Source organism: Peromyscus leucopus, chromosome 3, assembly GCF_004664715.2.
Source record: "Peromyscus leucopus breed LL Stock chromosome 3, UCI_PerLeu_2.1, whole genome shotgun sequence".
NCBI classification, from domain to species: domain Eukaryota; kingdom Metazoa; phylum Chordata; class Mammalia; order Rodentia; family Cricetidae; genus Peromyscus; species Peromyscus leucopus.
The window spans coordinates 23772194-23793995 of record NC_051065.1 but is presented as its reverse complement, the minus strand read 5'-3'; the positions used below and the strand labels follow the sequence as shown (position 1 = coordinate 23793995).

At 47.7% G+C, this 21802-nt stretch overlaps 1 long non-coding RNA gene across 1 annotated transcript in view; it reads left to right on the top strand.

Annotated features, from left to right (window-relative positions):
• LOC114688114 overlaps positions 1–21802 on the top strand; it is a 53730-nt gene that overhangs the window by 10287 nt on the left and 21641 nt on the right. Inside the window, exon 8 of the long non-coding RNA XR_003733752.2 lies at positions 9486–9706. This is a non-coding gene — a long non-coding RNA (uncharacterized LOC114688114). The remainder of the gene's footprint in view (positions 1–9485; positions 9707–21802) is intronic.

The following is a 21802-nucleotide window of genomic DNA, read 5'->3' as shown; positions in this document are numbered from 1 at the left end:
CATCTCTTCTTGTTAGGGCCCAGGCCTCCTCAGGGTCAGGGATAGGCCCAGGCCCACATCTCCTCTTGTTTGGGCCCAGGACTCTTCAGGGGCAGGGATAGGCCCAGGCCCACATCTCTTCTTGTTAGGGCCCAGGCCTCTTCAGAGTCAGGGATAGGCCTAGGCCCACATCTCTTCTTATTAGGACCCAGGCCTCTTCAGGGTCAGGGATAGGCCCAGGCCCACATCTCTTCTTGTTAGGGCCCAGGCCTCCTCAGGATCAGGGATAGGCCCAAGCCCACATCTCCTCTTGTTTGGGCCCAGGCCTCTTCAGGGTCAGGGATAGGCCCAGGCCCACATCTCCACTTGTTTGGGCCCAGGCCTCTTCAGGGTCAAGGATAGGCCCAGGCCCACATCTCCTCTTGTTAGGGCCCAGGCCTCCTCAGGGTCAGGGATAGGCCCAGGCCCACATCTCCTCTTGTTTGGGCCCAGGACTCTTCAGGGTCAGGGATAGGCCCAGGCCCACATCTCTTCTTGTTAGGGCCCAGGCCTCTTCAGGGTCAGGGATAGGCCCAGGCCCACATCTCTTCTTGTTTGGGCCCAGGCCTCCTCAGGGTCAGGGATAGGCCCAGGCCCACATCTCTTCTTATTTGGGCCCAGGCCTCTTCAGGGTCAGGAATAGGCCCAGGCCCACATCTCTTCTTGTTAGGGCCCAGGCCTCCTCAGGGTCAGGGATAGGCCCAGGCCCACATCTCCTCTTGTTTGGGCCCAGGCCTCTTCAGGGTCAGGGATAGGCCCAGGCCCACATCTCTTCTTGTTAGGGCCCAGGTCTATTCAGGGTCAGGGATAGGCCCAGGCCCACATCTCCTCTTGTTTGGGCCCAGGCCTCTTCAGGGTCAGGGATAGGCCCAGGCCCACATCTCTTCTTGTTTGGGCCCAGGCCTCTTCAGGGTCAGGGATAGGCCCAGGCCCACATCTCTTCTTGTTGGGGCTCAGGCTTCTTCAGGGTCAGGGATAGGCCCAGGCCCACATCTCTTCTTGTTAGGGCCCAGGCCTCTTCAGAGTCAGGGATAGGCCTAGGCCCACATCTCTTCTTGTTAGGGCCCAGGCCTCTTCAGGGTCAGGGATAGGCCCAGGCCCACATCTCTTCTTGTTAGGGCCCAGGCCTCCTCAGGATCAGGGATAGGCCCAAGCCCACATCTCCTCTTGTTTGGGCCCAGGCCTCTTCAGGGTCAGGGATAGGCCCAGGCCCACATCTCCACTTGTTTGGGCCCAGGCCTCTTCAGGGTCAAGGATAGGCCCAGGCCCACATCTCCTCTTGTTAGGGCCCAGGCCTCCTCAGGGTCAGGGATAGGCCCAGGCCCACATCTCCTCTTGTTTGGGCCCAGGACTCTTCAGGGTCACGGATAGGCCCAGGCCCACATCTCTTCTTGTTAGGGCCCAGGCCTCTTCAGGGTCAGGGATAGGCCCAGGCCCACATCTCTTCTTGTTTGGGCCCAGGCCTCTTCAGGGTCAGGGATAGGCCCAGGCCCACATCTCTTCTTATTTGGGCCCAGGCCTCCTCAGGGTCAGGAATAGGCCCAGGCCCACATCTCTTCTTGTTTGGGCCCAGGCCTCTTCAGGGTCAGGGATAGGCCCAGGCCCACATCTCTTCTTGTTAGGGCCCAGGCCTCCTCAGGGTCAGGGATAGGCCCAGGCCCACATCTCCTCTTGTTTGGGCCCAGGCCTCTTCAGGGTCAGGGATAGGCCCAGGCCCACATCTCCTCTTGTTTGGGCCCAGGCCTCTTCAGGGTCAGGAATAGGCCCAGGCCCACATCTCTTCTTGTTAGGGCCCAGGCCTCCTCAGGGGCAGGGATAGGCCCAGGCCCACATCTCCTCTTGTTTGGGCCCAGGCCTCTTCAGGGTCAGGGATAGGCCCAGGCCCACATCTCTTGTTGGGGCTCAGGCTTCTTCAGGGTCAGGGATAGGCCCAGGCCCACATCTCCTCTTGTTTGGGCCCAGGCCTCTTCAGGGTCAGGGATAGGCCCAGGCCCACATCTCTTCTTGTTAGGGCCCAGGCCTCCTCAGGGTCAGGGATAGGCCTAGGCCCACATCTCCTCTTGTTTGGGCCCAGGCCTCTTCAGGGTCAGGGATAGGCCCAGGCCCACATCTCTTCTTGTTAGGGCCCAGGCCTCTTCAGGGTCAAGGATAGGCCCAGGCCCACATCTCCTCTTGTTAGGGCCCAGGCCTCTTCAGGGTCAGGGATAGGCCCAGGCCCACATCTCCTCTTGTTTGGGCCCAGGCCTCTTCAGGGTCAGGGATAGGCCCAGGCCCACATCTCCTCTTGTTTGGGCCCAGGCCTCTTCAGGGTCAGGGATAGGCCCAGGCCCACATCTCTTCTTTTAGGGCCCAGGCCTCTTCAGGGTCAGGGATAGGCCCAGGCCCACATCTCTTCTTGTTAGGGCCCAGGCCTCCTCAGGGTCAGGGATAGGCCCAGGCCCACATCTCCTCTTGTTAGGGCCCAGGCCTCTTCAGGGTCAGGGATAGGCCCAGGCCCACATCTCCTCTTGTTTGGGCCCAGGACTCCTCAGGGTCAGGGATAGGCCCAGGCCCACATCTCTTCTTGTTAGGGCCCAGGCCTCTTCAGAGTCAGGGATAGGCCTAGGCCCACATCTCTTCTTATTAGGACCCAGGCCTCTTCAGGGTCAGGGATAGGCCCAGGCCCACATCTCCTCTTGTTTGGGCCCAGGACTCTTCAGGGTCAGGGATAGGCCCAGGCCCACATCTCTTCTTGTTAGGGCCCAGGCCTCTTCAGGGTCAGGGATAGGCCCATGCCCACATCTCTTCTTGTTTGGGCCCAGGCCTCCTCAGGGTCAGGGATAGGCCCAGGCCCACATCTCTTCTTATTTGGGCCCAGGCCTCTTCAGGGTCAGGAATAGGCCCAGGCCCACATCTCTTCTTGTTAGGGCCCAGGCCTCCTCAGGGTCAGGGATAGGCCCAGGCCCACATCTCCTCTTGTTTGGGCCCAGGCCTCTTCAGGGTCAGGGATAGGCCCAGGCCCACATCTCTTCTTGTTAGGGCCCAGGCCTATTCAGGGTCAGGGATAGGCCCAGGCCCACATCTCCTCTTGTTTGGGCCCAGGCCTCTTCAGGGTCAGGGATAGGCCCAGGCCCACATCTCTTCTTGTTTGGGCCCAGGCCTCTTCAGGGTCAGGGATAGGCCCAGGCCCACATCTCTTCTTGTTAGGGCCCAGGCCTCCTCAGGGGCAGGGATAGGCCCAGGCCCACATCTCCTCTTGTTTGGGCCCAGGCCTCCTCAGGGTCAGGGATAGGCCCAGGCCCACATCTCCTCTTGTTGGGGCTCAGGCCTCTTCAGGGTCAGGGATAGGCCCAGGCCCACATCTCCTCTTGTTTGGGCCCAGGCCTCTTCAGGGTCAGGGATAGGCCCAGGCCCACATCTCTTCTTTTAGGGCCCAGGCCTCTTCAGGGTCAGGGATAGGCCCAGGCCCACATCTCTTCTTTTAGGGCCCAGGCCTCTTCAGGGTCAGGGATAGGCCCAGGCCCACATCTCTTCTTGTTAGGGCCCAGGCCTCCTCAGGGTCAGGGATAGGCCCAGGCCCACATCTCTTCTTGTTAGGGCCCAGGCCTCTTCAGGGTCAGGGATAGGCCCAGGCCCACATCTCCTCTTGTTTGGGCCCAGGCCTCTTCAGGGTCAGGGATAGGCCCAGGCCCACATCTTTTCTTGTTGGGGCCCAGGCTTCTTCAGGGGCAGGGATAGGCCCAGGCCCACATCTCCTCTTGTTTGGGCCCAGGCCTCCTCAGGATCAGGGATAGGCCCAAGCCCACATCTCCTCTTGTTTGGGCCCAGGCCTCTTCAGGGTCAGGGATAGGCCCAGGCCCACATCTCCACTTGTTTGGGCCCAGGCCTCTTCAGGGTCAAGGATAGGCCCAGGCCCACATCTCCTCTTGTTTGGGCCCAGGCCTATTCAGGGTCAGGTATAGGCCCAGGCCCACATCTCTTCTTGTTTGGGCCCAGGCCTTTTCAGGGTCAGGGATAGGCCCAGGCCCACATCTCCACTTGTTTGGGCCCAGGCCTCCTCAGGGTCAGGGATAGGCCCAGGCCCACATCTCTTCTTGTTAGGGCCCAGGCTTCTTCAGGGTCAGGAATAGGCCCAGGCCCACATCTCTTCTTGTTAGGGCCCAGGCCTCTTCAGGGTCAGGGATAGGCCCAGGCCCACATCTCTTCTTGTTTGGGCCCAGGCCTCTTCAGGGTCAAGGATAGGCCCAGGCCCACATCTCCACTTGTTTGGGCCCAGGCCTCTTCAGGGTCAGGGATAGGCCCAGGCCCACATCTCTTCTTGTTGGGGCTCAGGCTTCTTCAGGGTCAGGGATAGGCCCAGGCCCACATCTCTTCTTGTTAGGGCCCAGGCCTCCTCAGGGTCAGGGATAGGCCCAGGCCCACATCTCCTCTTGTTTGGGCCCAGGACTCTTCAGGGTCAGGGATAGGCCCAGGCCCACATCTCTTCTTTTAGAGCCCAGGCCTCTTCAGGGTCAGGGATAGGCCCAGGCCCACATCTCTTCTTGTTAGGGCCCAGGCCTCCTCAGGGTCAGAGATAGGCCCAGGCCCACATCTCCTCTTGTTTGGGCCCAGGCCTCTTCAGGATCAGGGATAGGCCCAGGCCCACATCTCCTCTTGTTTGGGCCCAGGCCTTTTCAGGGTCAGGGATAGGCCCAGGCCCACATCTCTTCTTGTTAGGGCCCAGGCCTCCTCAGGGTCAGGGATAGGCCCAGGCCCACATCTCTTCTTGTTAGGGCCCAGGCCTCTTCAGGGTCAGGGATAGGCCCAGGCCCACATCTCTTCTTGTTTGGGCCCAGGCCTCTTCAGGGTCAGGGATAGGCCCAGGCCCACATCTCTTCTTGTTAGGGCCCAGGCCTCCTCAGGGGCAGGGATAGGCCCAGGCCCACATCTCCTCTTGTTTGGGCCCAGGCCTCCTCAGGGTCAGGGATAGGCCCAGGCCCACATCTCCTCTTGTTTGGGCCCAGGCCTCTTCAGGGTCAGGGATAGGCCCAGGCCCACATCTCTTCTTGTTTGGGCCCAGGCCTCCTCAGGGTCAGGGATAGGCCCAGGCCCACATCTCTTCTTGTTTGGGCCCAGGCCTCTTCAGGGTCAGGGATAGGCCCAGGCCCACATCTCTTCTTGTTAGGGCCCAGGCCTCCTCAGGGTCAGGGATAGGCCCAGGCCCACATCTCCTCTTGTTTGGGCCCAGGCCTCTTCAGGGTCAGGGATAGGCCCAGGCCCACATCTCTTCTTGTTAGGGCCCAGGCTTCTTCAGGGTCAGGAATAGGCCCAGGCCCACATCTCTTCTTGTTAGGGCCCAGGCCTCTTCAGGGTCAGGGATAGGCCCAGGCCCACATCTCTTCTTGTTTGGGCCCAGGCCTCTTCAGGGTCAGGGATAGGCCCAGGCCCACATCTCCTCTTGTTTGAGCCCAGGCCTCCTCAGGGTCAGGGATAGGCCCAGGCCCACATCTCTTCTTGTTAGGGCCCAGGCCTCTTCAGGGTCAGGGATAGGCCCAGGCCCACCTCTCTTCTTGTTAGGGCCCAGGCCTCCTCAGGGTCAGCGATGGGCCCAGGCCCACATCTCTTCTTGTTAGGGCCCAGGCCTCCTCAGGGTCAGGGATAGGCCCAGGCCCACATCTCCTCTCATGAGAGCCTAGGCCTCTTCAGGGTCAGGGATAGGCCCCGGCCCACATCTCCTCTTGTTTGGGCCCAGGCCTCTTCAGGGTCAAGGATAGGCCCAGGCCCACATCTCCTCTTGTTTGGGCCCAGGCCTCTTCAGGGTCAGGGATAGGCCCAGGCCCACATCTCTTCTTGTTGGGGCTCAGGCTTCTTCAGGGTCAGGGATAGGCCCAGGCCCACATCTCTTCTTGTTGGGGCTCAGGCTTCTTCAGGGTCAGGGATAGGCCCAGGCCCACATCTCTTCTTGTTAGGGCCCAGGCCTCCTCAGGGTCAGGGATAGGCCCAGGCCCACATCTCCTCTTGTTTGGGCCCAGGCCTCTTCAGGGTCAGGGATAGGCCCAGGCCCACATCTCTTCTTGTTAGGGCCCAGGCTTCTTCAGGGTCAGGGATAGGCCCAGGCCCACATCTCTTCTTGTTAGGGCCCAGGCCTCTTCAGGATCAGGGATAGGCCCAGGCCCACATCTCTTCTTGTTAGGGCCCAGGCCTCCTCAGGGTCAGGGATAGGCCCAGGCCCACATCTCCTCTTGTTTGGGCCCAGGCCTCTTCAGGGTCAGGGATAGGCCCAGGCCCTCATCTCCTCTTGTTAGGGCCCAGGCCTCTTCAGGGTCAGGGATAGGCCCAGGCCCACATCTCCTCTTGTTTGGGCCCAGGCCTCTTCAGGGTCAGGGATAGGCCCAGGCCCACATCTCTTCTTGTTAGGGCCCAGGCCTCTTCAGGGTCAGGGATAGGCCCAGGCCCATATCTCTTCTTTTTAGGACCCAGGCCTCCTCAGGTCAGGGATAGGCCCAGGCCCACATCTCTTCTTGTTAGGGCCCAGGCCTCTTCAGGGTCAGGGATAGGCCCAGGCCCACATCTCTTCTTGTTAGGGCCCAGGCCTCCTCAGGGTCAGCGATGGGCCCAGGCCCACATCTCTTCTTGTTAGGGCCCAGGCCTCCTCAGGGTCAGGGATAGGCCCAGGCCCACATCTCCTCTTTTGAGAGCCTAGGCCTCTTCAGGGTCTGGGATAGGCCCAGGCCCACATCTCTTCTTGTTAGGGCCCAGGCCTCCTCAGGGTCAGGGATAGGCCCAGGCCCACATCTCTTCTTGTTAGGGCCCAGGCCTCTTCAGGGTCAGGGATAGGCCCAGGCCCACATCTCTTCTTGTTAGGGCCCAGGCCTCGCCAGAGTCAGGGATAGGCCCAGGCCCACATCTCCTCTTTTGAGAGCCTAGGCCTCTTCAGGTCAGGGATAGACCCAGGCCCATATCTTTTCTTTTGGCACAGGCCTCTAAGGAGTTAAAAGTGTATAGATAGGTCTAGTCCCACATTTCTTTTTCTTTTGGCTTGGGACTCTTCCAGTTTAAGTGTAGGCCCAGGCCCACATCTCTCCTCTTTTTTGTCCCAGGCCAAATATCACGATAGCCTTCCTCAGTAGGAATCATCTCAGTACCACATTACTTTTTGCAATCCTCTCAGCCTTTCAGGGTCAGGGTCTGGCCCACTCACATATTTTTTTTTTAAGTTACCAAGGCTTCATTCATTTGAGCTGCTGGGACATGCCTTCATATCTTACCATTTAGGATCTGCCCATCCTGTGAGTCAAACGTACCAATTTCTTTACAGCTGATATAGTGGACCATTCTGAGTTCTTGGAGATCAAAACATATGTTTACATTAGTGTTCATATATGGTCATCATTTCTGAAAAAAAGAGAAAAAACAAAACAATAATTAGACTTGTGGATAATTATGAAGGATAATATGGGTGTTCTTTTAATGCACGTCATTGACCTGTCCTCAGGAAAACATGCACAGACACAGACATCTATAGCCCACCATCCAGATGATACAAATTTATATTATACAAATAGAAAGATGAAATATATAGGGGAATAAAGAGAATTAGAAAAGACCTTCTTGTTACACAGCTCACTGGCCATGTGGTGGAGAGTGCCCATGAACTCATGTCTAATGTTTGGTGCTTCTGAGTTATGAGATCCACAAGAGAGTCCCAACAAGACATCTTGCTGCATTTTCTTCCTGTGGTACCTTCCCATGAAGGAATATCACAGGTAGTTACAATAGAGGGTAGTCCTCTATGTGTCTTGAGGATGCCTTGCTAAGGCATTGGAGGCTATGCAAATCTTCATAGGGCCTCTTTTCCTGATTTGTATATGGTGTCTTGTCCCTGTATGTCATGCATGGCCATGCTTTGTGAGGATCTCTTTCTGGTCCTTGAATCGCAATTCTTCTGAAGATCACATCTGTCTTGTCCATCAAAAACCCCTCAGACACTGAATTGTGCCTTTAAAACCCCTTTCCAGAAATCCCCCTGCCAACTACATATACTGATGTGAGATCACTTCTTCACCTAAAGAATTTTCTGCAGTCACTTACCTGAAATGCATCCCTGCCCACATTCTCCTTGGTTCAATTCCCTGCCTACTCTGACTCTGCTGCCCTTAGATATAGCACACACCTTTAACCATGACAGTGACCCTCATGTGAGGTCACAGAGGCCAGGCCTCACTGTTGGGAAATCTCAAAGGCTGTCCAGGCTCATGGGTATATTTTGGGCTAGTACTTATGGGAAGTATCTGAAGGCATCTTTTATGACCATTTCATGGAAAAAAAAGCTCAGTTCTATGCCTCCTTTCTCTAGGGAACTTTACCCCTGGGAAGAGCAAGTCCAGTGGGAATGAGGTGTGCATACTCAGTACCCATGTGCAAAGTATAATTCTTGGCTTATCATTTCTGATGCTCTGGTTATCAGCAAGTTTCTCTTATCATGAAACTTGGAGTGTGCCATCTTCTGGGCCCTGGGTACCAAACTGATTGATAAATTTGTCCTGCAAACTGTTCCTTCACCACCATTAGTCACAGCTAGATGTCTTGAAATTTCTGTACCTGGCCATGCAATGGTAGTCGATGACTTCTGAGAGTGTCACTCACTGGAGAACAGCACAACAGCAGAACTTCATCCTGTAGAGTCTGCAGTACAGGCTGGGGGTGGCCATCCCTGGGCCTCATCGTCCGATGAGTTGTGGGTGTCATCTTCCTGAGTCCTTATTTTGACAATTTCTTGGCACACATTCCACTGATACTGCAACTTTTTTCTACTGCTGTAGCACAGGTCCCATTAAAGGTCAATCCAAGGACCACATCATGTCTCACACATCACACCCTCCCACTTTTCAGTATAAACACTGGTAATTAGGCCCTCATTCCAGGAATCCTGTACGTATTTTTCCCACCACATAGCCCAAACCTCACTGCACACCTACAAGCAACTCTTTCTGAATCCCAGCCCACCCCAGCAGACACTGAGTCCCCTCACATCAACACCACAGCCTTTACCTTGGCAATGAGCTATTACATGAGGTAACAGAGGCTTGACCACACCCCTGTCCAGCTCATTCCTCTGTGCCTGAGTGCAGCATGAGGAACAGCCATGCTTTCCCAAACTCTGCTGAGTACTACGTCTCAGCACTGTGGAAGGCTTCCCCTGTGGTGAGTTCATCTTATGAACAAAGCCTGAACATAAAGTTACCCTGTCTCATATGACAATGTGTATATTGGTAGGGAAGACACGTGACAGCATTCCGTGTCCTCTATAAGCACTTTCCCACGTATGACATGGACCTGCAGACAGAGCACACACACACACACACACACACACACACACACACACACACACACACACACGAGCACACACACAAAGTGCAAATGTCCGTAATCACAGAATTGGAGGGCAGAGTGCTCTCATGGTGTGTCCTCTGATGGTGACATTGATGTTTGTTTCCATATTGTGACAGCTGAGTACAAATGAAAACATTGCCGCTGCAGGGACTGGAGTCCTCAGGGATGAGCAGATGGCAGCCCCCGGGTGCTTTTCCTACCTTCCCTGGAGAAGCCATGCGTGCTGGTCTAATGTGGCCATTCAAACAGGAATGGATCCTTCTTCATTACCTATGCTGGATGCTGAGTCCTGGCCGAGAGACACCTGTGCAGCTTCATCCCAAGGCCTCTCTGCCCGGTGAGATGAGGGGTGTCTCTCCCTGTGGTCTTGAGGGACCAGTCCCACTGCTATAAGATGTCTGACCCCTGATCTTTCTAGTTCTTAGGATGAGCTGTCCTCAGGCAGGAACATTTCAATGACCTCACTATATTTCATTCTCCCCTTTTAAAGCCTCAATGAAGAAGTGCCCCACACTGACTGAGTCACTCACACGATGAATTTCAGGTAGCATCCATCCCAGAAAACAGCCCAAACTTACCCAGACACTTGGGCCTGCTTCGAATCCCAGCCCTCCTTGGTGGACTCTGTGTTGCCCTCAGGCAAAGAACACTGAGTTACTGTGGTAGGGATTTGCCTGTGAGGTCACAGAGGCCTCACCTCACTTCATTCTGAGAATCACAAAGGGCATCCTAGCCTCAGTTACCTCCCAGCTTGGTCCATCCTTATTCTCTCCCAAACTGTGTCAAGCATCCTTGGAAAGACTTAGATTTGGGGAAGTAGCTGGAAGTGTTTCACAGAGACACCTCCGTGGGAATCACTTCCATACATCTTGTGTCAGCCCTCCATCTTTTCTGAGGTCACTGCATCCTTGAGAGGAGGCACACAGTTGGCAGTGCTGCTTCCTCATCTCAAATGTCTGAACTCACCCTCTGTCTCAGCATCTCAGATTCTCCATAGGCATCATGGTTTATCGCTGGCATTCACCTGTGGGGTGCCATCTTCTGCCCCTTGTATCTGGCTCCAAATGTAACCACACCTCGTTTCCTATTTTACCTCTGCACCCCTGATCTTTTAGTTTGTGGTGGGTGGTGGGTTATTAGTTGAGTGTTAGGCTGCAATGCCAGTGGCCCTTAGTTTTAGGGGAAACAGTATGAAAATATATAGATCAATAGTGAATAAATATACAGCATTCATGAGCCACAATAGAATGAACTGCAGACAGAGCCCAGAATGAGGTATGAGAATCCTGGGAGCACATGCTTTCACTTGTCCTATCATCAGTGGACTTTCCACCTGAATAATTGTGTTTGTGAATAATCGTTCTGTCTAGATATGTCTCAACCACTGTCCACATGCACTTGCAGTTCATGCAGTGTCGGGAGCTCGTTCTGTTAGCCTGCTCTTTCCTGGGACTCTGTCAAGTCCATGCTTCCCCTGTGCAGGAGCTGCAGCCTCAACCACCAGGTTTCCAGTGTTCCTCATGATGGGGTGGTGGGTGTAAAACATGACTGACACCCAACACTGGGGGTTGCTGAGCACACATGGCCATAGGGGCCACTGTGCATTCTCTGTAGTTATTCAGAATGTTGCAAAGTTCAGTGGATAAGTGTGAATTAGCCTGGCTCTCCATCTGGAGACCAAGTGTCCAGCTTCTGGCATGAGGATGTTTTGGTGGAGTTGCACTGTGTTTTTGCATTCAGATAGGCTCCCATGTAACATGACTCATGAGCATGAGGACCCTGTGGGTGTCATTTGGAGATTGTGGGAAGTCAGAGTGCCTGATGGAGGGACCTCCCTTCCTTCCTACCCCACCTCTACTAAACCTCTGGAGGGGCATTCCAGGACTGATCAAATACAGTGCATATGTTGTCTGCTGCCATTCCATTGACCAGACATTAGTCATGTTCCTTGGAATCCACCACCAGCAAGGCTGAGATGGAGTCTTGATCTCAAGGGCTTTCTATGTTTCCAACTCTATAGTGAAAGTTCTATTTGTTTTTCTTCTGACACACAGTAATTGGACACATTTATAGGGTACAATGTGATACTTCCATTCATATATGTATTGTATAATGGTCAAATCAAGGTAATTAACATCCATCACTTTATTAATATCTCATAACTACTCATGGTTTAATTTTAGTATCTTAAACTTTTACCCTTTCTTTGTTGTGAGAACTTTGAAAACTCTTTCCTGTAACTATCTGAAATACACAGTGTGTTACTGTTAACTATAGTCATCATGCTGTTGGAGCTCCCAGGTGAAAGGGGTCTCTGTTTGTCTTTTACATATGTATTTATTATTACTGCGTGTGAGTGTGTGCCTGTGTATGATGTGTGCTTACACACCACAGTGTATGTGGTGATCAGTCAGCAGCATTGGAAAGCTGGCTCTCTCCTTCTTCCTCTGTCTAGTTCCTGGAGCTCTAACTCAGGTTGTCAGCCTCACAGAGCAAGCATCTTTACCCAGTGAGCCATGTTTTTTAGCCTCTAGTTTGCTCTTTTTAAAAATCAGATTGTTTTTGAGGTATTTTGTTTCTGGGTCTTTATAGTTTTATAAATGTTAATATTTTATTAGGCATATACGTTGCTGACTTTTCTTCATTCTGTAGATCCTTTTTGTTGTTTGCTGTTACAGAAGTTTTAGTTTGATATGATCCATTTTTTGCCTTTATTTTTTATTTTTGCTTTTATTGTTGGGCTTGTTGGGGTCTTCTTTTAAGGTCCTCACTAGCAGTCAGGTAGCACTTGCCCTGTTTTTCCCAGTATTTTCAGTTTCAGATATTGCATTCAGTGATTAATCCATTTTTAGCTGGTTGTGTTTCATATGAGAAACAAGGTGTTTGGTACTTTCGTATAGTTGCCAGTTTTCTTAGCGCCATTGATTGAAGAAATGATCCTTTCCCTGTTCTATGTTTGGACATTTTGAACATATGAGCCGTGTGAATGAATTGGTTAATACCTCAGCTTTCTGTTCAGCTGCATTGATCAGTGTTCTTCCTATTGCTCGTCTGGTTGGGGTCAGAAAAGATATTTGATGGAACCTTGGTTTGGGGTCCCTCTAAAACAAATGTTTGTATGTTTTTGTTTAGACTTGTTTTTTTTTTTCCTTTTAACATGATCATATGCAATAGAGAAGAACGAATTCTATAGCTATTGGGTAGAATGTTCTATGAGATTCTCTTAGCTCCATTTGAAGTCTGGAGTGTACTTTAAATCCAGAGTGTCTGCTGACTTCCTGTCTGAATGATTTTCCACTGCTGTAAGTGGGCGTGGCCATCCCCAGCTGTCACTTGTCTGCTGTCTCTCATACAGAGAGCTGTATCAATGTTCGTTTGGTTGTGTGTGTGTGTGTGTGTGTGTGTGTGTGTGTGTGTGTGTGTGTTTATATGTATGCTACAGGCTTGGGTTTGGCCCCTTTACCATTCTTTAATGTCCTAATCTCATAGTTTTCATGTGAAGTTTATTTGACTTAATATCCCACTTTGTTCTGGTCTCCATGTGGATTACATTTTTCATTCATTAATGTTCAGCCTCTGCATATCCTTGCAGATGAAATGAGTCTCACATCAGCAGCATCCTCTGTTCTTGCTTTTGTAATCCCTTGAGTGCAAAGGAGCTATATGACTATCATGTCTGAATATTTAGATTTTCTCTGATCATTCAGGTTTTAAAACTTCAGATGCTCCCTGCCCCCATGAAGATTTATTGATTTCTGTGTCTATAAGTTTTTGTCTGCATGTATGTCTGCACACCATTTCCATGCCTGCTGCCTGCAGAGGTCAGAAGAGGACATCAGATCCCCTGGAACTAGTGTTAAGGACAGTTGTGAGCTGCCATGTGCGTGCTGGGAATTGAACCCAGGTCCTCTGGGAGAGCAGCCAGTGCTCTTGACCACTGTTACTCCAGCCCAGCCCACCTTCAGATGGTTTCACATTGCGCATGAGCATCTTCGCCCTCTCCTTTTGAACATGCTTTAACATCCCTGTAGACAGGTCTAGTCACAGTGATTGCTTCAGCTTTTATTAGGGAAGGGCGTCCATCTCCCATTTCCAAAGAACCGCTTTGCCTGGCAGCTTTTCCCTTCGGCCTCTGAAGTCTGCTGCTGGGGACATGGCTGTCCCCTCACCTCCCCTGTGCTGCTCTCGGAATGTTCTGTGACCTTTGAGAGTTTGACTCTGGTTGGGTCTGAGCAAACTTTGACCTTCCCATAGGAAGGACATTTCTTCTTGGGTTTCTGGGGCTTTCTGTTACTTCTTTGAGCAAACTCTGTGTCCTTCGTCATTCTCTGGTTCTCTCTTGGTGCCAGTGGCCTTGACTTCCCTATGGATGGTGTCTCAAAAGACGTTGAAGTTTTCTTCCTTCCTTCTCACTCATTCTCTTTTTCTTTATTTTGAACAGCCTGTCTTAGACTCACCAATTCTTTCCTGATTGATCAGTTCTGCTGTGAATGTCTTAGACTTCATTTTTCATTGACTTCTGCATCTGGTTTGTATGTTTGAATTCTCTGGTTTTCCTCCAATGATTAAGTCCTTTGTCTCCAACTGTTCCCACGCATGGCTTGAGTTCTGTCACGGACACTTGTTTTGCCGTTTGTTTGTTTGTTTTCCTTTGATTTTTCGAGACAGGGTTTCTCTGTGTAGCTTTGCGCCTTTCCTGGATCTCACTCTGTAGACCAGGCTGGCCTCGAACTCACAGAGATCCGCCTCCCTCTGCTTCCCAAGTGCTGGGATTAAAGGTGTGTGCCACCACCGCCCGGCTTGTTTTGCAGTTTTTAAGGCCCTCCCTCCTTGGCTTTCTCAGTCCCTAAATACATCTCTGGACTCATGAAATAGGTGTTCGTTATCATATTCCTTGCCATCTGTGTTTGGCTATGACTTCTATTTCATTGTTCAGGTGTTTTGTGGTGTTTTTGTTGTTTGTTGTTTATTGAAATTCTTAGTAGATCAACTTCTTACATTCCACTTGAGCATTTGGATGTCACCCTCAGCACAGGTTAGCTGTCAGTTTTGAGATAGCTTTATGTCTGGTACAGTATCCAGCTGGTGGACCCATGGACAGTGTATAAGGAGGCACCCAGGACATGTGGGCGAGCCAGTCCCACACTCAAGTCCAAAGACCATGTCATGTGGACTGTGCCTCTAGCAGGATGGGGCCTATACGTAGTCTGTCTGGAAGGTTTAGCAGGATGAAAGACCACGGCAAGATCTACATATTAATTCCTATTTGTCCATTTCTTCTTGTTCTCTGCTGGCTTGGGGTAGAATAGCCCCTGGCCGTCTCCCTTGTGGGCCAGTGTAGGAGTGAAGCACCACAGGGGATCAGGATGATGGGGAGCCAGATGTCCCCCTCGGACCGTTCAGCACAGTCACAGTTCTCTGCCAGAGTGGCCTGGGGAAAGAGGACCACAGTAACAGAGGACCTTCCATAGTTCAGTCACTGTGTGTTTATGCTTGCATGCGTGAGTGCATGTGTGTGTGTGAGTGCATGTGTGTGCATGTGCGTGGAAGAGCAGTCGGTGCTCTTAACCTCTAAGCCATTTCTCCAGCCCCCGGAATTCTGTTTTTAAGGGAAAACATTTTAATGCAGGAAATACAGTAAGTCTAACTACTCAGAAAATAGCCTACTCATAAGGTCTCTGCAGCTGATATAGTACAAACAGTGGATTTTTGTAGTGTTTAAGTTGAAAAACAGAAAGTCAGTATTAAGAAATCTATGAATGCTGTGGTTCTGACCCCATCCCCTCTTCAAAAGGTTGTGTTAGCATGTTTGAATTTAAGTATTTTTTTCCTTTTTTTAAATTTTATTTTATTTCTTATTATCAGCTTGATACAGTACAATTCTTATCCTAATAGTGAAATGTTTCACTGAAGTTTGCCCAGTGAGTGAGTAAAACCAAAATTTATTATAAACCACAGTCATCCTAGGGTCCCCCCTGCTATGTAGCCTCCCTGGTTCTGTGGGTTGCAGTCTGATTGTTCTTTGCTTTATATCTAGAATCCACTTCTGAGTGAGTACATACCATGTTTGTCCTTCTGGGTTTGGGTTACCTCACTCAGGATGATTTTTTCTAGTTCCATCCATTTGCCTGCAAATTTCATGCTGTCATTGTTTTTCTCTGCTAAGTAGTACTCCATTGTGTATATGTACCACATTTTCTTAATCCATTCTTAAGTTGACTGGCATCTAGGTTGTTTCCAGGTTCTGGCTATTACAAATAATGCTGATATGAACATAGCTGAGCATGTATCTTTGTGGTATGATTGGGCATTCCTTGGGTATGTGCCCAAGAGTGGTATGGCTGGGTCTTGAGGTAGATCGATGTCCAATTTTCTGAGAAACCGCCATACTGATTTCCATAGTGGTTGTTCAAGTTTATATTCCCACCAACAGTGGAGGAGTGTTCCCTTTGCTCCACATCCTCTCCAACATAGACTGTCATTAGTGTTTTTGATCATAGCCATTCTGACAGGTGTAAGGTGGTATCTCAGAGTCGTTTTGATTTGCATTTCTCTGATGATTAAGGATGTTGAGCAATTCCTTAAATGTCTTTCAGCCATTTAAGATTCTTCTTTTGAGAATTCTCTATTTATCTCTTTAGCCCATTTTTTAATTGGATTGTTCAGTATTTTGATGTCTAGTTTCTTGAGTTCTTTATATACTTGGAGATCAGTCCTCTGTCAGATGTGGGGTTGGTGAAGGCCTTTCCCCATTCTGTAGGCTGTCTTTTTGTCTTATTGACAGTGTCTTTTTCCCTACAAAAGCTTCTCAGTTTCAAGAGGTCCCATTTATTAATTGTTTCTCTCAGTGTCTGTGCTACTGGTGTTATATTTAGGAAGTGATCTCCTGTGCCAATGCATTCAAGAGTACTTCCTATTTTTCTTCTATCAAGTTCAGTGTAACTGGATTTATGTTGAGGTCTTTGATCCACTTGGACTTGAGTTTTGTACATGGTGACAGATATGGATCTATTTGTAATCTTTTACATGTTGATATCCAGTTATGCCAGCACCATTTGTTGAAGATACTTTCTTTTTTCCACTGTATAGTTTTGGCTTCTTTGTCAAAAATCAGGTGTTCATATGTGTGTGGATTAATGTCAGGGTCTTCAATTCTATTCCATTGGTCTGTATGTCAGTTTTTATGCCAGTACCAAGCTGTTTTTATTACTATAGCTGTATAGTAGAGCTTGAGGTCAGGGATGGTGATGCCTCCAGAGGTTGCTTTATTATACAGAATTCTTTTAGCTATCCTGGGTTTTTTGTTTTTCCATATGAAGTTGAGTATTGTTCTTTCCAAGTCTGTGAAGAATTGTGTTGGGATTTTGATGGGGATTGCATTGAATCTGTAGATTGCTTTTGGTAAGATTGCCATTTTTACTATGTTAATCCTACCAATCCATGAGCATGGGAGATCCTTCCATTTTCTGATATCTTCTTCAATTTCTTTCTTTAGTGACTTAAAGTTCTTATCAAACAGGTCCTTCACTTGTTTAGTATTATCCTAAGGTATTTTATATTATTTGTGGCTATTGTAAAGGGTGATGTTTCTCTGATTTTTTTCTCATCCCTTTTATCATTTGTGTATAGGAGGGCTACTGATTTTTTTTTTTTAGTTGTTCTTGTATCCTGCCACTTTACTGAAGGAGTTTATCAGCTATAGGTGTTCCCTGGTAGAATTTTTGGGGGTCACTTATGTATACTATCATATCATCTACAAATAGTGAAAGTTTGACTTCTTCCTTTCCAGTTTGTATTCCCTTGATCTCCTTTTGTTGTCTTATTGCTCTAGCTAGAACTTCAAGTACTATATTGAATAAATATGGAGAGAGGGTACAGCCTTGTCTTGTTCTTGATTTTAGTGGAATTGCTTTGAGTTTCTCTCTGTTTAATTTGATGGTGGCTGTTGGCTTGATGTAAATTACCTTTATTATGTTTAGGAATGTTCCTTGTATTCCTGATCTCTCTAAGACCTTTATCATGAAGGGCTGTTGGATTTTGTCAAAGGCTTTTTCAGCATCTAATGAGATGATCATGTGTTTTTTTTTTTCTTTCAGTTTGTTTATATGGTGTATTACATTGACAAATTTTTGTATGTTGAACCATCCTTGCATCCCTGGGATGAAACCTACTTGGTCATGGTAGATAATTTTTTTGATGTGTTCATGGATTCGGTTTGCCAATATTTTTTTGAGTATTTTTGTATCAATGTTCATGAGGGAGATTGGTCTGTAATTCTCTTTCTTTGTTGCATCTTTGTGTGGTTTGGGTATCAGGGTAACTGTAGCCTCATAAAAAGCATTTGGTAATGTTCCTTCTGTTTCTATTGTATGGAACAATTTGAAGAGTATTGGAATTAGTTCTTTGAGAATCTGGTAGAATTCTGCACTGAAATCATCTGGTCCTGGGCTTTTTTTGGTTGGGAGACTTTTAATGACTGTTTCTATTTCTTTAGGGGTTATTGGTCTATTTAAATAGTTTATCTGGTCTTGATATAACTGTGGTATGTGGTATCTATCCAGAAAATTGTCCATTTTTTCCAGATTTTCCAATTTCATGAAGTATAGGTTTTTAAAATATGACCTGATGATTCTCTGGATTTCCTCATTGTCTGTTGTTATGTCTCCCTTTTCACTTCTGATTTTGTTAATTTGTGTGCTCTCTCTTTGCCTATTGGTTAATTTGGCTAGGGGTTTGTCTATCTTGCTGATTTTTTCAAAGAACCAACTCTTTGTTTCATTGATTTTTTGTATTGTTCTCTTGTTTTCTATTTCGTTGATTTCAGCCCTCAATTTGATTATTTCCTGGCGTCTATTTCTCCTGGGTGAGTTTGTTTCTTTTTGTTCTAGAGCTTTCAGTTGTGCTGTTAATTCATTGGTATGGGATTGCTCCATCTTCTTTATGTGTGCATTTAGAGCTATGAATTTTCCTCTTAGCACTGCTTTCATAGTGTCCCATAAGTTTGGGTATGTTGTACTTTCATTTTCATTGAATTCTAGGAACTCTTTAATTTCTTTCTATTTTTTCCTTGAACCATTGGTACTTCAGGTGGGCATTTTTCAGTTTCCATGAGATTGTAGGCTTTCTATAATTTTTGTTGTTATTGAAATCTAACTTTAAGGCATGGTGGTCTGATAAGATACAGGAAGTTATTCCAATTTTTTTTCATCTGTTGATATTTCCTTTGTGACCAAGCATGTGGTCAATTTTTGAAAAGGTTCCATGGGGTGCTGAGAAGAAGGTATATTCTTTTGTTAGGGTGGAATGTTCTGTAGATATCTATTAAGTCCATTTGAATCATAACATCTGTTAGGTCCTTTATTTCTTTAAGTTTCAGTTTGGTAGATCTGTCTTTTGGTGAGAGTGGTGTGTTGAAATCTCCCACTACTAGTGTGTGGGGTTTGATGTGCAATTTAAGCTTTAGTAATGTTTCTTCTATAAATGTGTGTGCCTTTGTATTTGGGGCATAAATATTCAGAATCAAGACTTCATCTTGGTGGATTTTTCCTGTGATAAATATGTAATGTCCATCCTGATCTCTTTTGATAGATTTTAGTTTGAAGTCTATTTTATTAGATATCAGGATGGCTACACCAGCTTGCTTCTTAATTTCATTTGATTGGAAAGTCTTTTCCCAGCCCTTTACTCTGAGGAAAAAAGTGTCTGTCTTTGAAGTTTAGGTGTGGTTTTTTTTTAATATTTATTTATTTATTTATTATGTATACGGAAGAGGGCGCCAGATCTCATTACAGATGGTTGTGAGCCACCATGTGGGTGCTGGGAATTGAACTCAGGACCTCTGGAAGAGCAGTTGGTGCTCTTAACCTCTGAGCCATCTCTCCAGCCCCTAGGTGTGTTTCTTGTATGTAGCAGAAGGATGGATCCTGTTTTCATATCCATTCTGTTAGCCTGTGTTTTTTTAGAGGTGAGTTGAGACCATTGATATTGATGGATATTAAATACCAGTGATTGTTAATTCCTGTTATTTTTTTATGTGTGTGGTAGTGTTGTGTTTCCCTTCTTTGGTATTTATTGGTGTGGTATTATCTATTGCCTGAGTTTTTATTGGTGTGTTTAACTTCCTTAGGTTGGATTTTTCCTTCTAGTGCTTTCTGTAGGGCTGGATTGGTGGATAGGTATTGTTTAAATCTGTTTTTATCATGGAATATTTTGTTTACTCCGTCTATGGTGATTGAGAGTTTTGCTGGGTATAATAGTCTGAGTTGGCATCCGTGGTCTCTTAGTGTCTGCATAACATTTGTCCAGGACCTTCTGGCTTTCGTAGTCTCTATTGAGGAGTCTGGTGTTTTTCTGATGGGTCTTCCTTTATATGTTACTTGGTCTTTTTCCTTTGCAGCTCTTACCATTGTTTCTTTGTTCTGCATGTTTGGTGTTTTGATTACTATGTGGTGAGGGGACTTTTTTTTTTTTTTTTTTTTTTTTTTTTGATCCAGTCTATTCAGTGTTCTGTAAGCTTCTTGTATCTTCATAGGTATTTCTTTCTTTAGGCTAGGAAAGTTTTCTTCTATGGTTTTGTTGAATATATTTTCTGTGCCTTTGAGTTGGTATTCTTCTCCTTCTTCTATCCCTATTATTCTTAGGTTTGGTCTTTTCATGGTGTCCCAAATTTCTTGGATGTTTTGTGTTACGACTTTTTTGTCTTTAGTGTTTTCTTTGACTGATGAATCTATTTTCTCTATTGTGTCTTCAGTGTCAGAGATTCTCTGTTCCATCTTTTGCATTTGGTTGGTTATGCTTGTTTCTGTAGTTCCTGTTCGTTTAGTCAGAATTTCTATTACCAGCATTTCCTTAGTTTGTGTTTTCTTTATTGCCTCAATTTTAATTTTCAAATTTTGAACTGTTTCCTTCATTTGTTTAATTTTTCTTGGCTTTCTTTGATTTATTCTAATTTTTTTGTTTGTTTTTTTCTTCCATTTTTAAGGGAATTTTTTATTTCCTCTTTAAGGGAGTTTTTCATTTCCTCTTTAAGGGCCTCTATCATCTTAAAGTCATTTTTATGATTGATTTCTTCTGCTTCTTCTGTCTTGGTATGTTCAGGTCTTGCAGGTGTAGAATCGCTAGATTCTGATGTTGTCATATAGGTCTTAATGTTGTTGCCTGTACTTTTGCACTGGCGTCTACTCATCTCTTCCTGTGCTCGGTGCAGGTGGTGTCTGTGTCTGAAGGTGCCTCTCTTGTTCTAATTGATAGTCTTGGTCCACTAGGAGTTCTTGGTCGAATCGGTGTTGTTGGGCTCTGTTTCTCCCAGAGCAGCTTAGTCCAGTCAGTGTTAGTGGGTTCTGTCTCAGGGAGCAGTTGTTCCCAATTGATGCAGTGTTGGCTTATGGCTCCTGTGGTTGTTGAGTTCGTAGGGGTTTGTTTTTGTTTTGTTTGTTTTTTGTTTTGTGGGGGAGCAGGCAAAGGTAGCTGTCTGGTCCCTGGGACTCCGATGGGTAGGGCCTAGGGGCTAGAGACCTGATCTGCCGGTCTGGAGATGGGGGCTTACCTGTTCCCAGTCAGTGTAGGGTGGGTTTATGATTCTGGTGATCTGGTTTGGTGCCTGGGCGGTGCCTTCTTTTTTGTTCTTGGGTCATGTTTTGCTCATTTGTCAACTCCTCAGCTGATCTTGTTTCCTCAGACTGCAGACTGTAGGCTTCGGAAACCTCTCCCGAATGGATCTCAGCTGAGCAGGTTGTTCAGCAGGGCAATCTCACCAACACCTCCAAGTTGTTGCATTTCACAGGATCCGCAGCTGGGCCCTGGGTTGGACTCAGGCAGAATGTTCGGGTCCGTTCTGGTCGCGTCCCAAGGAGACAGCTCCTTCCCCGAGTGCTGGGATTAAAGGTGTCCCTGCTCCAAGCTCTTAATCTCCATGTTCTCAATCTCCATGTTCTCATCAACTCCTCAGTGGATAAAAGCTCAGCTTCTGGTCTTCATTATGACCTCACCTCTGCCTCTGCCTCTCGAATTTAAGGATTCTTAACCAGGTTCAATTTGCCTAACTTTGAGATCATCTCTGTGTACTACCATGACTCTCACCACTAGGGGGAGATTGTTGACAATAGGAAGATTTTTATAGTTTTTAAAAGACTTTGTGCTTTTTCTCAGTCTTGCCTCCCTACTCCCCCTTCCCTCCCCCTCCTTTTCCCTCCCCTTCTCTTTCCCCCCTCTCATTTATAGCAATTATGTTTTCTTGGTCTTAAATTTGTTCAATTATAAAAATGAACTGACATTCTGACTCTGATGTTCTGTTAAAATATCCCACTTCTAGTGAGTTATATGAACAGCAGTTGACACTAAGCTAATACAATCCCAGGGTAGTAATAGTCCTACTGGAAAATATTTTAAAATAGGGGCAGATTAGAGATGTTTTGCTGTTGAATCAATATTTTAT